The 12,971-nt window shown below is 44.4% G+C and overlaps 1 protein-coding gene across 1 annotated transcript in view; it reads right to left on the bottom strand.

Annotated features, from left to right (window-relative positions):
* Positions 1-3,956, bottom strand: part of LOC120920399 (C2 calcium-dependent domain-containing protein 4D-like) — a 9,872-nt gene extending 5,916 nt beyond the window's left edge. The window contains exon 1 of the mRNA XM_040332471.1: positions 3,876-3,956. The gene's annotated coding sequence lies outside the window, so the exon portion shown is untranslated. The remainder of the gene's footprint in view (positions 1-3,875) is intronic.
* Between the last annotated feature and the right edge of the window lie 9,015 nt (positions 3,957-12,971).

The raw sequence follows: 12,971 nt of genomic DNA, 5'->3' as shown, positions 1-12,971 counted from the left end.
AGAGACACAAACTACTGCAGGGAAATCTCCCCATTGTGGGAGGGGCAGAGACACAAACTACTGCAGGGAAATCTCCCCATTGTGGGAGGGGCAGAGACACAAACTACTGCGGGAAATCTCCTCATTGTGGGAGGGGCAGAGACACAAACTACTGCAGGAAATCTCCTCATTGTGGGAGGGGCAGAGACACAAACTACTGCAGGAAATCTCCTCATTGTGGGAGGGGCAGAGACACAAACTACTGCAGGAAATCTCCTCATTGTGGGAGGGGCAGAGACACAAACTACTGCAGGAAATCTCCTCATTGTGGGAGGGGCAGAGACACAAACTACTGCAGGAAATCTCCTCATTGTGGGAGGGGCAGAGACACAAACTACTGCAGGAAATCTCCCCATTGTGGGAGGGGCAGAGACACAAACTACTGCAGGAAATCTCCTCATTGTGGGAGGGGCAGAGACACAAACTACTGCAGGAAATCTCCTCATTGTGGGAGGGGCAGAGACACAAACTACTGAAGACTGAAGCGTATATCTGTCCTCTACAATCTCCTTGACATTTAAATAAATGTCTCCATTATAATTTGAGGGCGACACGCTAATAAGCAGAATGTCATACAGAGAGTGGAGATGTAATGATCGGCTCCCGGAATGAAGTGATCGGTGGTGATAATGAGGTCAACAACCTAATGTCCCCCTTTTACCGATCTTTAACCCGGTTACTATGGCAACGCGGGCCCTTTGATCTGTGGGCATAATAACTAAGACCCCGTGACTAATTGACTGCAGATGATAATCATCATCATAATAATAATAATAATAATAGAAATCAGATAAGGTATCTGTGGTGTAAATATATGTAACAATAATTAGAACAGTGTGGGTGAGAGCGCTACAGTATATGTCAGAGCTATATAAATATATAATCGTTTTTCAATTTTTTTTACTTTGAAACAGTTGCTTTAAATAATAAAAATAATGATAATAAAAAAAAATTATATATAATATAAATTTTTATTATTTAAAGCAACATTATATATATATATAAATTAGTTGCTTTAAATAATAAAAATAATAATAAAAAAAAAAAAATTATATATATATATATAATTTTTTTATTATTATTTAAAGCAACTGTTTCAAAGTAAAAAACAAGTGAAAAATGATTATATATATATATATATATAATCATCACTTTTCAAATTTTGTTTACTTTGAAACAGTTGCTTTAAATAATAAAAATGATATAATTAATATATATATAAATAAATTGCTGTTTGCGGGGCTGAGGTGCACATTTGTTCGCATTGGAGGTGAGGGGGGGGGGGGTTATATTTATTTCCCCATTATGAATTTATACTCTTTTTTTTTTTTTTTTCACACTGCTGCTTTAAATTTTATTTTAATCATTTTTTCTTTTTTTACTTTTAAGCTGTTGCTTTAAAAAAAAAAAAAAAAAAAATATATATATATAGCTAGCAACAGCTTAAAAGTAAAAAAATTTAAATTATATATAATACAATTTTTAAAGCAGCAGTGTGAAAAAAAAATATATAAATTAAAAAAAAAATTATTATTAATTCATAATGGGGGAAAAAATATACAAATAATATGCCCCCCATGCTCACGAATGCGCACCTCAGCCCCGCAAAATTTTTATATATAATAATAGTTTGTGACTGTGGGGGGGAGGGGACATTAGAGTGTAAGCTCCTCTGTACTGAGACTGATGTGACTGTGAGGGGGGGAGGGGACATTAGAGTGTAAGCTCCTCTGTACAGAGACTGATGTGACTGTGGGGGGGAGGGGACATTAGAGTGTAAGCTCCTCTGTACAGAGACTGATGTGATGTGGGGGGGGGAGGGGACATTAGAGTGTAAGCTCCTCTGTACAGAGACTGATGTGACTGTGGGGGGAGGGGACATTAGAGTGTAAGCTCCTCTGTATAGAGACTGATGTGACTGTGGGGGGGGGGGACATTAGAGTGTAAGCTCCTCTGTACAGAGACTGATGTGTGGGGGGGGGGAGGGGACATTAGAGTGTAAGCTCCTCTGTACAGAGACTGATGTGACTGTGGGGGAGGGGACATTGGAGTGTAAGCTCCTCTGTACAGAGACTGATGTGACTGTGGGGGGGAGGGGACATTAGAGTGTAAGCTCCTCTGTACAGAGACTGATGTGATGTGGGGGGGGAGGGGACATTAGAGTGTAAGCTCCTCTGTACAGAGACTGATGTGACTGTGGGGGGGAGGGGACATTAGAGTGTAAGCTCCTCTGTACAGAGACTGATGTGATGTGTGGGGGGGGGAGGGGACATTAGAGTGTAAGCTCCTCTGTACAGAGACTGATGTGACTGTGGGGGGGGGAGGGGACATTAGAGTGTAAGCTCCTCTGTACAGAGACTGATGTGGGAGGGGAGGGGACATTAGAGTGTAAGCTCCTCTGTACAGAGACTGATGTGACTGTGGGGGGGAGGGGACATTAGAGTGTAAGCTCCTCTGTACTGAGACTGATGTGACTGTGAGGGGGGAGGGGACATTAGAGTGTAAGCTCCTCTGTACAGAGACTGATGTGACTGTGGGGGGGAGGGGACATTAGAGTGTAAGCTCCTCTGTACAGAGACTGATGTGATGTGGGGGGGGAGGGGACATTAGAGTGTAAGCTCCTCTGTACAGAGACTGATGTGACTGTGGGGGAGGGGACATTAGAGTGTAAGCTCCTCTGTATAGAGACTGATGTGACTGTGGGGGGGGGGGACATTAGAGTGTAAGCTCCTCTGTACAGAGACTGATGTGTGGGGGGGGGAGGGGACATTAGAGTGTAAGCTCCTCTGTACAGAGACTGATGTGACTGTGGGGGAGGGGACATTGGAGTGTAAGCTCCTCTGTACAGAGACTGATGTGACTGTGGGGGGGAGGGGACATTAGAGTGTAAGCTCCTCTGTACAGAGACTGATGTGATGTGGGGGGGGAGGGGACATTAGAGTGTAAGCTCCTCTGTACAGAGACTGATGTGACTGTGGGGGGGAGGGGACATTAGAGTGTAAGCTCCTCTGTACAGAGACTGATGTGATGTGTGGGGGGGGGAGGGGACATTAGAGTGTAAGCTCCTCTGTACAGAGACTGATGTGACTGTGGGGGGGGGAGGGGACATTAGAGTGTAAGCTCCTCTGTACAGAGACTGATGTGGGAGGGGAGGGGACATTAGAGTGTAAGCTCCTCTGTACAGAGACTGATGTGATGTGGGGGGGGGGGACATTAGGGTGTAAGCTCCTCTGTACAGAGACTGATGTGACTGTGGGGGGGGAGGGGACATTAGAGTGTAAGCTCCTCTGTACAGAGACTGATGTGACTGTGGGGGGGAGGGGACATTAGAGTGTAAGCTCCTCTGTACAGAGACTGATGTGATGTGTGGGGGGAGGGGACATTAGAGTGTAAGCTCCTCTGTACAGAGACTGATGTGGGAGGGGAGGGGACATTAGAGTGTAAGCTCCTCTGTACAGAGACTGATGTGATGTGGGGGGGGGGGACATTAGGGTGTAAGCTCCTCTGTACAGAGACTGATGTGACTGTGGGGGGGGAGGGGACATTAGAGTGTAAGCTCCTCTGTACAGAGACTGATGTGACTGTGTGGGGGGACGACGACGACGACATTAGAGTGTAAGCTCCTCTGTACAGAGACTGATGTGTCTGGCTCAGTGATCTCTGTACAGCACTGCGGTATAAGTCAGCGCTATATAAACTCTTTCAAGTCTCTGGACGCAGGAGCTGACAATCTATAAGAAGAAGCGTTCCCTTACGCAGCGCCTAGTGGAGCGAACGATTCAGTTCTGGGTGATGGAAGGTGAAATGATAGACGCAGATCCTGCGATGTCACGTACCTTTCGGTGTCTCGCCCGCTCTGCAGACGGCGGCGGCGCGTTTCTCCCTCTTCTGGCTCTCCTTACAGTCCCGCCACCTTTTATAAAGCTGCGCTACGTCACCCCCCCCTCCTCCTCCTACCCGCTGGCACCGCTGCCCAGTCCGCCTTGGATTTCCCACATTGTCCTCGTCTTCCCGGAGGAAAATAATCACCCCCCCCCCCACCTTTCCTCCTTACAGTAAGGTGGAAAAGCTGCAGGAAGCGAGAGCCGGCGGGGACGCCTCGGGGGCGCGATGGTGTCCTTTTTTTGATGCATTGTTTGCCAACGGAGATCCATGAAATGAAATATTTACATAATAGATACAATGTAACGTATAATATATAGAAATATAAAGAGAACCTGTCACTGACCGCTTCTTTTCCGGGAATTTTTTGTTCCCATGGAACAATCATTATTTTTTATTTTTATTTTATTTTTTGCTAGAAAATTCCTTAGAACCCCCAAACATTAGATATCATTTTTTTTAAAGCGGAGACCCCAGAGAATAAATTGGTGAATTTTGCTAATTTTTTAAAGCGTGACGTGTTTTGGTATTTTTTTTATATATATTTTTCCCAAAAAAATTGGGTTATGCTTTGTGTTTTTTGTTTGCATCAAAAATAAAAAAAAGTGTATCCCCCCCCCCCCCCCCCCCCCCCCCAAAAAAAAAAATTGCCTTAGAAACACAGCTATGTGAATACAACGCAATTTTTTTTTGGGGGGGGGGGATACACTTTTTTTTATTTTTGATGCAAACAAAAAACACAAAGCATAACCCAATTTTTTTTTTTTTTTGTAACATTTAAAAAAAAAAAGGATCGCTTTAAAATTTGCGAATGTATAAATATATAATTTTATTTATTTACTGCAACAGTTTAAAAATAAATAAATGATAAAAATTCATAATGAAAAAAAAATATATATATAATTTTTTTTTTTTCCATTAGGAATTTTTATCATTTATTTTTAAACTGTTGCAGTAAATAAATGAGATATAATATATATATAATCTCATTTATTTACTGCAACAGTTTAAAAATAAATAAATGATAAAAATTCATATTGAAAAAAAAAATGATATATATATATTTTTTTCTTTAAAAATTGCAAAACCCACCAATTGTCTAGGCTAGGGCCTCTGCTTTTATAATTATTATACACACGACCGTTTTATTCCGTCGGAATTCCGCTCAAGCTGACTTGCATACACATGTCGCGGTCACACCAAATTCCGAACCGCCAAGAACGCGGTGTGACGTACAACACTACGACGAGCCGAGAAAAATGAAGTTCCATGCTTCCGAGCATGCGTCAAATTGTTTCCGAGCATGCATGTTTTTTTTTTCCCGTCGGAATTCCCGAAATGGATTTTCCATTAGGAATTTTTTTCCGTCTGAAAAATTGATAACATGTTCTCTACATAAGTCCATCGGAATTTCGGACGTAAAAAGTCAAATTCAGCATACACACGGTCGGAAAAATCAGATGAAAAGTTCCCATCTGACTTTTTCCATCGGAAATTCCAAGACATTTTGGGACAATTTCATGCTCCTAACTTTGTGGGAACAGTTTGGGGGATGGCCCCTTCCTGTTCCAACATGATTGCGCACCAGTGCACAAAGCAAGGTCCATAACAAACTAGATGAACAAATTTTGGGGGTGGAGGAACCTGACTGACCTGCACAGAGTCCTGACCTCAACCCCATAAGAACACCTTTGGGATGAATTGGAGCGATGACCTTCTCATTCAACATCAGTGCCTGACCTCACCGCGCTTCTGGAAGAATGGTCAAACATTCCCATAGACACCCTCCTAAACCTTGTGAACGGCCTTCCCAGAAGAGTTGAAGCTGTTATAGCTGCAAAGGGCGGGGCCAACTCAATATTGAACCCTCCGGACTAAGACTGGGATGACATTAAAGCTTATGTGCGTGTAAAGGCAGGCGTCCCAATACTTTTGGTAATAAAGTGTACAGAACGGGAAAAAAAATGCAGTGCTGCATCCCGTCACAATAATTCAATAGACGGGGGACCATGGGGGGATGGGGGGGTGAAGGATTACCTGGCGGAAGTGGTCTACCTGGGACCCCGTGAGCAGCCTGTTCAATGAAGAAACATGTGGAGAAGAAGTCCCTGCCAAACTCCTGCATCAGTCGGCTCTCCAGAAATGATGCAGGGTTCGGAGCCCTCTCCACTTTTTCAGGCAGGCCCACCAAGTGCAGGTTATTCCGGCGGAGCCGGTTTTCCAGGTTATCCTCCTTTTTTCTTCCAGGAACTGAAGCTTGTTAGTGCAGGACGTCGACTTGGGAGTGAAGGGGTTAATCAACCTTGATAGTGGCTAGAACCTCCGACAGTGTACAGTGCCTTGAAGTCCTCCTATTGCCCCATCCAGTGGTGGCTGGTGCTCAAAATTTTTGGGGGCGCAAACTATTTGAATTTTTTATTTTTTTTTGCAAAAAAAACCCAAGCCCCGCCACTGTGCCCGTCAAATGCTTCCAGGCTGCCCATCAAGCATCGCCACTGTGCCCATCAAGCGCCGCCACTGTGCCCATTAAATGCTTCTAGGGTGCCCATTAAATGCTTCCAGGGTGCCCATCAAGCGCCGCCACTGTGCCCATTAAATGCTTCCAGGGTGGCCATTAAATGCTTCCAGGGTGCCCATCAAGCGCTGCCACTGTGCCCATCAAGCGCTGCCACTGTGCCCATCAAGCGCCGCCACTGTGCTCATTAAATGCTTCCAGGGTGCCCATTAAATGCTTCCAGGGTGCCCATCAAGTGCCGCCACTGTGCCCATCAAGTGCCGCCACTGTGCCCATCAAGCGCCGCCACTGTGCCCATCAAGCGCCGCCACTGTGCCCATTAAATGCTTCCAGGGTGCCCATCAAGCGCCGCCACTGTGTCCATTAAATGCTTCCAGGGTGCCCATAAAATGCTTCCAGGGTGCCCATCAAACGCAGCCACTGTGCCCATCATATGCTGCCACTGTGCCAAAACAACGAGTGACAGTTATTTTCAGCTGGCTCCAACAGCAAATTATTTTGTACATAACATTTTTCCTGTTTCTTGTTTGTTTTTTGCTTCTCTTATTTCACAAAAATTCCCCAAAAAAGGACGCTAGTAACCCCCCCCCTAGTGACGGCTTAAATCAGGAGCCTAATTCGGCATGCGTCGCGGTGCCCTCGCCCTGCACGGCAGTCGGAGGACGATTGGTCTCTATATATAGAACAATGAGAGGTACTGAAGATACAAAAGGTTCCTCCGTCTCTCCGGGTTACCTATAGTGCGATAATTGTACATCTCTTCAGACGCCGAACATCAAAGAGCTCCCGATCGAGTCCCCGATCGACCAGGTGCGACCAGGAACGCCCACGCCGCGCCGCACAATGGCCCCATCCCCCGGCGCTCAACGAGCTTTGATGGCGTCTGCTTCGAGACGGCCTTATAATCGGAAGGAGGCAGAAGATTCGATCTTCCACCCGGAATCCCTCCGTCGACTTCGCTTCCTTCTCTCTCTGTGATCCGGGAACCCCAGATTGCGAAGATGGGAGGAATTCCTGGACACGCCCACTAAGGGCTCCTCGCCAATCGAAAGCCTGAGTAGAAAAGTCCAGCATGCTGCAGAGAAGGACCCTTTGCTCTGTGTGCGGAAGCAGCGGTCTCTCTGCATAGGTCTGTATGGAACTGGATCTCTGCAATCAGTAGAGAGGGATTGGAGAGTTCAAGGTCTGGCTCAGTAGGGGGGGGGCATGTCAGATGTCTGCAGAGAGACCACTGCTTCTACAAAGAGTGTAACGAAAGCAGCCACAGCCTGAGTAGAAAAGCCCCGTCGCCTGCCAGCATGCTGCAGAGAGAGACTCTTGTTCAGTGTGTGGAAGCAGCGGTCTCTCTGCATAGGTCTGCATGGAACAATCAGCAGAGAGTTATTAGGCTCTAGATTTGGCTTCGCTGGGAGGGGGAGGAGAATCTGACCTCTGCAGAGAGACCACCGCTTCCACAAAAGAGCGTGTCGGCAGCATAACACGGAATGCAGCTTTTGAAGAAAGCAGCCACAGCCAGAGAAGCCCCGCCCCCTGCCAGCATGTTGTAGAGAAAGGCCCTCGCTCTGTGTGCGGAAGCAGCGGTCTCTCTGCATAGGTCGGCATGAAACATAGAACTTTGCAATCAGCAGAGCATCATTAGAGGGCTCTAGGTCTGGCTCAGCAGGGGAGGCATGTCAGATGTCTGCAGAGAGACCACTGCTTCCAAAAAAAAAATGTTTTATATATAAATAATAAATTCTGAAAACTGGATGTGGAGCATGAAAGCCGTTTTGAAGGCGGGAGGCTACTTTAAGAAGTCTGTAGCCACTCATGTGCAGGTAATGGGATCATGTGACTCCGGTGTGTCCCCGTACATTGGGTGCAGCCAAGGGGGGGGGAGGGGGTGCTGTTCCAAGGAAAACACACGGCTGGGCCGCTGCCACTCAGAGGACCTTCCTGGTTCCTCCTCACATTTCCAGAACACGAGGTGCGGCGGAGACAAACACACGTGTCCCCTTCCTAGACAGAGGAGGACGGGGACACGGAGAGACGCTCCGTTCTCATGACCGAGGAAGTCACAAGTGAGGCCCACAATCCGAACATTCCAGGAGACAGAACATCGCTTCTTAAAGTGACAGTTATTTTCAGCTGGGTCCAGGGATATTAATACAGAACAATGGGGTCCCATAGAAGAAAAAGTGACAGTTATTTTCAGCTGGGTGTCCAAGGGGCATAAAAACAGAACAAGGGGGTCCCATAGTTAAAAAAAATATTGGTGAAAATATTAGACGTGTGATTCGTTTCGGCTCTGAATTCGTTTTTTAACGAATTTCTTCAAATTCGTTAATTCAAAAATATCCGAATTAACAAAAACCTGTTTAAAGAATTTTTCAGAAAATTTGAATATTTAAATATATTTAAAATTATTTATAAATCCTGTATAATAATAATAATAATATTCGTAAATTCAAATATTTGAATATTTGTATATTCGATAATTCGTAAATTTGAATATTCATAAATTCGTAAATTCAAATATTCGGAAATTTAAAAATTTGAATATTTGTAAATTCAGAAATTTGAATATTCATAAATTCAAATATTTGGAAATTTGAACATTTGAAAATTTGAATATTCATGTGCGATTTCGTTTTGTTCCGAATTCGTTGTTAAATCACTACAAATTCGTTAATTCAAAAATATCCGAATTAACGTAAACTTGTTTTTAAAGATTATTTTTTTCTGAAAATGTGAATATTTAAATATATTATAAATTATTTATAAATCCTGTATAATAATAATATTCGTAAGTTCAGATATTCGTAAATTCGATAATTCGTAAATTTGAATATTCATAAATTAGTAAATTCAAATATTCTGAAATTTAAAAATTCGAACATTCGTAAATTTGTAAGTCCAAAAATTCCAATATTCATAAATTTGTAAATTCAAATATTTGGAAATTTGAACATTTGAAAATTTGAATATTCATGTGCGATTCGTTTCGTTCCGAATTCGTTGTTTAATCTCTACAAGTTCGTTAATTCAAAAATATCCGAATTAACGAAAACCTGTTTAAAGATTTTTTCTGAAAATTGTAATATTTTAATATATTTAAAATTATTTATAAATCCTGTATAATAGTAATATTTGAATATTTTTAAATTTGTAAATTCAGATAGTCAGAAATTAGAATTTTTTTTAAATTTTAATATTTGAATATTTGTACCACACCCATTGTCGTAAGCCCCTATGTATGTTTACAAACATCACTGCCCCTGTTATGTATGATAAATATTATGTTATATATATATATATCATTTTTGGGGGGGGTTCTAAAAAAAAATTGTAACAAAAAAATACAGATATCGGGGCAGATCCACAAAAGAATTACGCCGGCGTAATTTTAAATTTCCGCGTCGTATCTTTGTTTTGTATCCACAAAACAAGATACGACGGCATCTCGGGTCGATCCGACAGGCATAAGTCTTAGTACGCCGTCGGATCTAAGATGCAATTTTTTGGCAGACGCTAGGTGGCGTTTCCGTCGAGTTCCGCGTTGAGTATGCAAATTAGGTAGTTACGGCGATCCACAAACGTACGTCCGCCGCATTTTTTTACGTCGTTTGCGTTCGGCTTTTTCCGGCGTATAGTTAAAGCTGCTGTTATGAGGCGTACTCAATGTTACATATGGCCATCCTTCCCGCGTAGAAATTTGAAATGTTTACGTCGTTTGTGTAAGTAGTTCGCGAATAGGGATTTGCGGAGAATGACGTCACCGTCGGAAGCATTGGCTTGTTCCGGGTTAATTTCGAGCATGCGCACTGGGATACCCCCACGGACGGCACATGCGCAGTTAAAAAAAAAAAACGTAGTTTACGTCGGGTCACGACGTATTTGCATAAAACACGCCCCCATCACAGAGATTTGAATGGCGCGCCGTTACGCCGCTAAAGATACACTACGCCGCCCTAACTTACGGCGCAAATTCTTTGAGGATTCGAAAAAAAAAAAGTTACGGCGGCGTAGCGTATCTTAGATACGCTGCTCCCGTCGTATTATTGCGCGCAGGTACGTGGATCTGCCCCGTAAACTTCAACGTCAATAAAAAGGGCCAGAAAAGGCCAGGTTAAGCAAGCGGATATCTTTGACCCTCAATGCGTTCCAGGTCCTGGCCAATTCGGCTGCTCACTCCTGAAGTTTACGCCATCGTTTTAAATGGTTAAAATTTGAAGTTGTGATGATTAAAAAAAGGCAACCGGAAAATGTGGGGCTTTTAAAAAAAAAAAAAAAAAAAAAAAAAAAAAAAAATTTAATAAAAAAAAATGTCTAATAAAAAAATTATAAAAAAAAAAGTTCCTAAATGTATTATGGAAGGCGCCCCATGCAGAGACCTGCACGTGTGACGGGCGGAGGGCATTGTGGGTAAAGAATGAGGAGATATTTGCTGGTTACAGTTGGCGTCGGTCCCTGTACTGTACCTGTCAGTTATGTAATCCTCGAAGTTCTTTGTGTACCTCTCACTCCGACATGTGTGTACAGAGACCAGAACAGCAGCCCCGGGGTGTACTGAGGCGAGGGGAAGGTGCCTCGGAATTTGGCTGTCCCCACCGAGCGCCGTCACTCACTTCCTGGTTCCTGAGCACGAGGTTCTGCGACGGCCGACTCAGGAGAACAACAAACACTCAATTTCCATACTGGGACTTTTATGCATTTAAAGCCCAACTCTCTAGGCTCCGTTAACCCCCTAAGACACCCCCCCCCCCCAGACCCCCCTCTTGGGTATTTTACACAGCCGGTCCCATGATGCCCCCCGCACTCAGTGTGTCCTCAGTCTTCCAAGTTGAAGGTTTTCAGGGTTGAATGAAGTCCAGGCACCTTCTGGCAGAAAAGAGGTACTGCAGAAAACATCTCTGGACTGTGTGTCCCCGTTGGAGAGATTTTACTCACTTCCTGTCTTGGTGACCACACAGGAAATAAGAGAAAATCTCCTTGTAGCTACAGAAGCCGAGCCTTGTAGGCCGTCTCTACTCCCCAGCTGAAAATAAATGGTCTCAAAAGTGGGTACATTGGCACCAACGATGGGGCAATAGTCCTTCCACTGACACCATTTTCCACTCCCAATCCGCCCCTAAAGTCTGAAGGACGGTAAGCTGGTCCTTTGTTTAGAATGTATGGAGACCCCCCCTGATCTAGACTAATACCCCACAGATTGTCTATGGGGTTTAGGTTACATTGTCGGTGACAACCTCTGTGTGTGATGATAGGTCGGTATTATCCCTGTATGTTGGGGTCGTTCAGATGCTCATCTCATAGTTTAGGTCAGGCGAGTTTGCTGGCCGATGGTTCAAGAAAAGTTGACGGCACTCCCAGGTATTGAAGCCGCGCCGATGACTTTATTGGAGATTAAAAATCATCAAGATACACCACGAGACCTCTATGCGGGATCAACGCGTTTCACAGATCAAGGTTCGCTTGGCCTTAATCTTCTCTACGGGGTTCAGGTCAGGCGAGTTTGCTGGCCAATCAAAAAAACAGCGATCCCACGATCACGTGACCGGGTATTGGTAGTTGTGGGAAGGTGACAAGTCCTGCCGGAAAATGAAATCGGCATCTGCATAAAGCTGGCCTGACCTAAAGCCCGTAGAAAATCTGTGGAGGATTTGTCAAGAGGAAGATGAGGGACACCAGACCCAACAATGGAGACGAGGTGAAGGCCGATATCAAAGCAACCTGGACTTCCAATACACCTCAGCAGTGCCCCAGGCTGATCTCCTCCGTGCCACGCCGATCTCCTCCGTGCCACGCCCCATTGATGCCGGAATTCATGGAAAAGGAACCCTGACCAAGTATTGAGTGCATCCTATATCATGGGTGCTCAACCTGTGGCCTTCCAGCTGTTGTGGTACTACAAGTCCCATCATGCCTCTGCCTTTGGGAGTCAGGCTTGTACCTGTCAGCCTTGCAATGCCTCATGGGACTTGTAGTTTTGCAACAGCTAGAGGGCCACCGGTTGAGCACCCCATGCGGTACAGGGACAGACTTCTCACTAAGCCAACATTTATGTATTAGAAATACTTTTTTTTTATCTTTTTTTATTGGTCTTAAGTAATATTTTAATTTTCTGAGATTAGGGGCTAGATTCGGAAAGAGTTAAGCCGGCATATCAGTAGATACGCCGTCGTAACTCTGAATCTGCGCCGTCGTACATTTAAGTGTATTCTCAAATTGAGATGCACTTAAATGTAGCTAAGATACGACGGCCTGCGCCTAAGCTGTCTAGTTCCGCTGGTCGCTAGGGGTGTGAACGCTGATTGACGCCTAGAAAGCGTAAATCAGCGAGATACCCCTATTCACGAACGTACGCTTGCCCGTCGCAGTAAAGATAAGCCGTTTACGTAAGGCGTTTTCCGGCGTAAAGTTAGTCGAACAAAAAGTTGGCCCAGCCAATGTTAAGTATGGACGTCGGAACCACGTCGAAATTTAAAAATTTTACGTCATTTGCGTAAGTCGTCCGTGAATAGGGCTGGACGTAATTTACGTTCACGTCAAAACC

This window comes from Rana temporaria, chromosome 13, assembly GCF_905171775.1.
Source record: "Rana temporaria chromosome 13, aRanTem1.1, whole genome shotgun sequence".
Classification (NCBI taxonomy): Eukaryota; Metazoa; Chordata; class Amphibia; order Anura; family Ranidae; genus Rana; species Rana temporaria.
The sequence above is the reverse complement of the archived record's forward strand: the minus strand, read 5'-3'. Positions and strand labels throughout refer to the sequence as shown.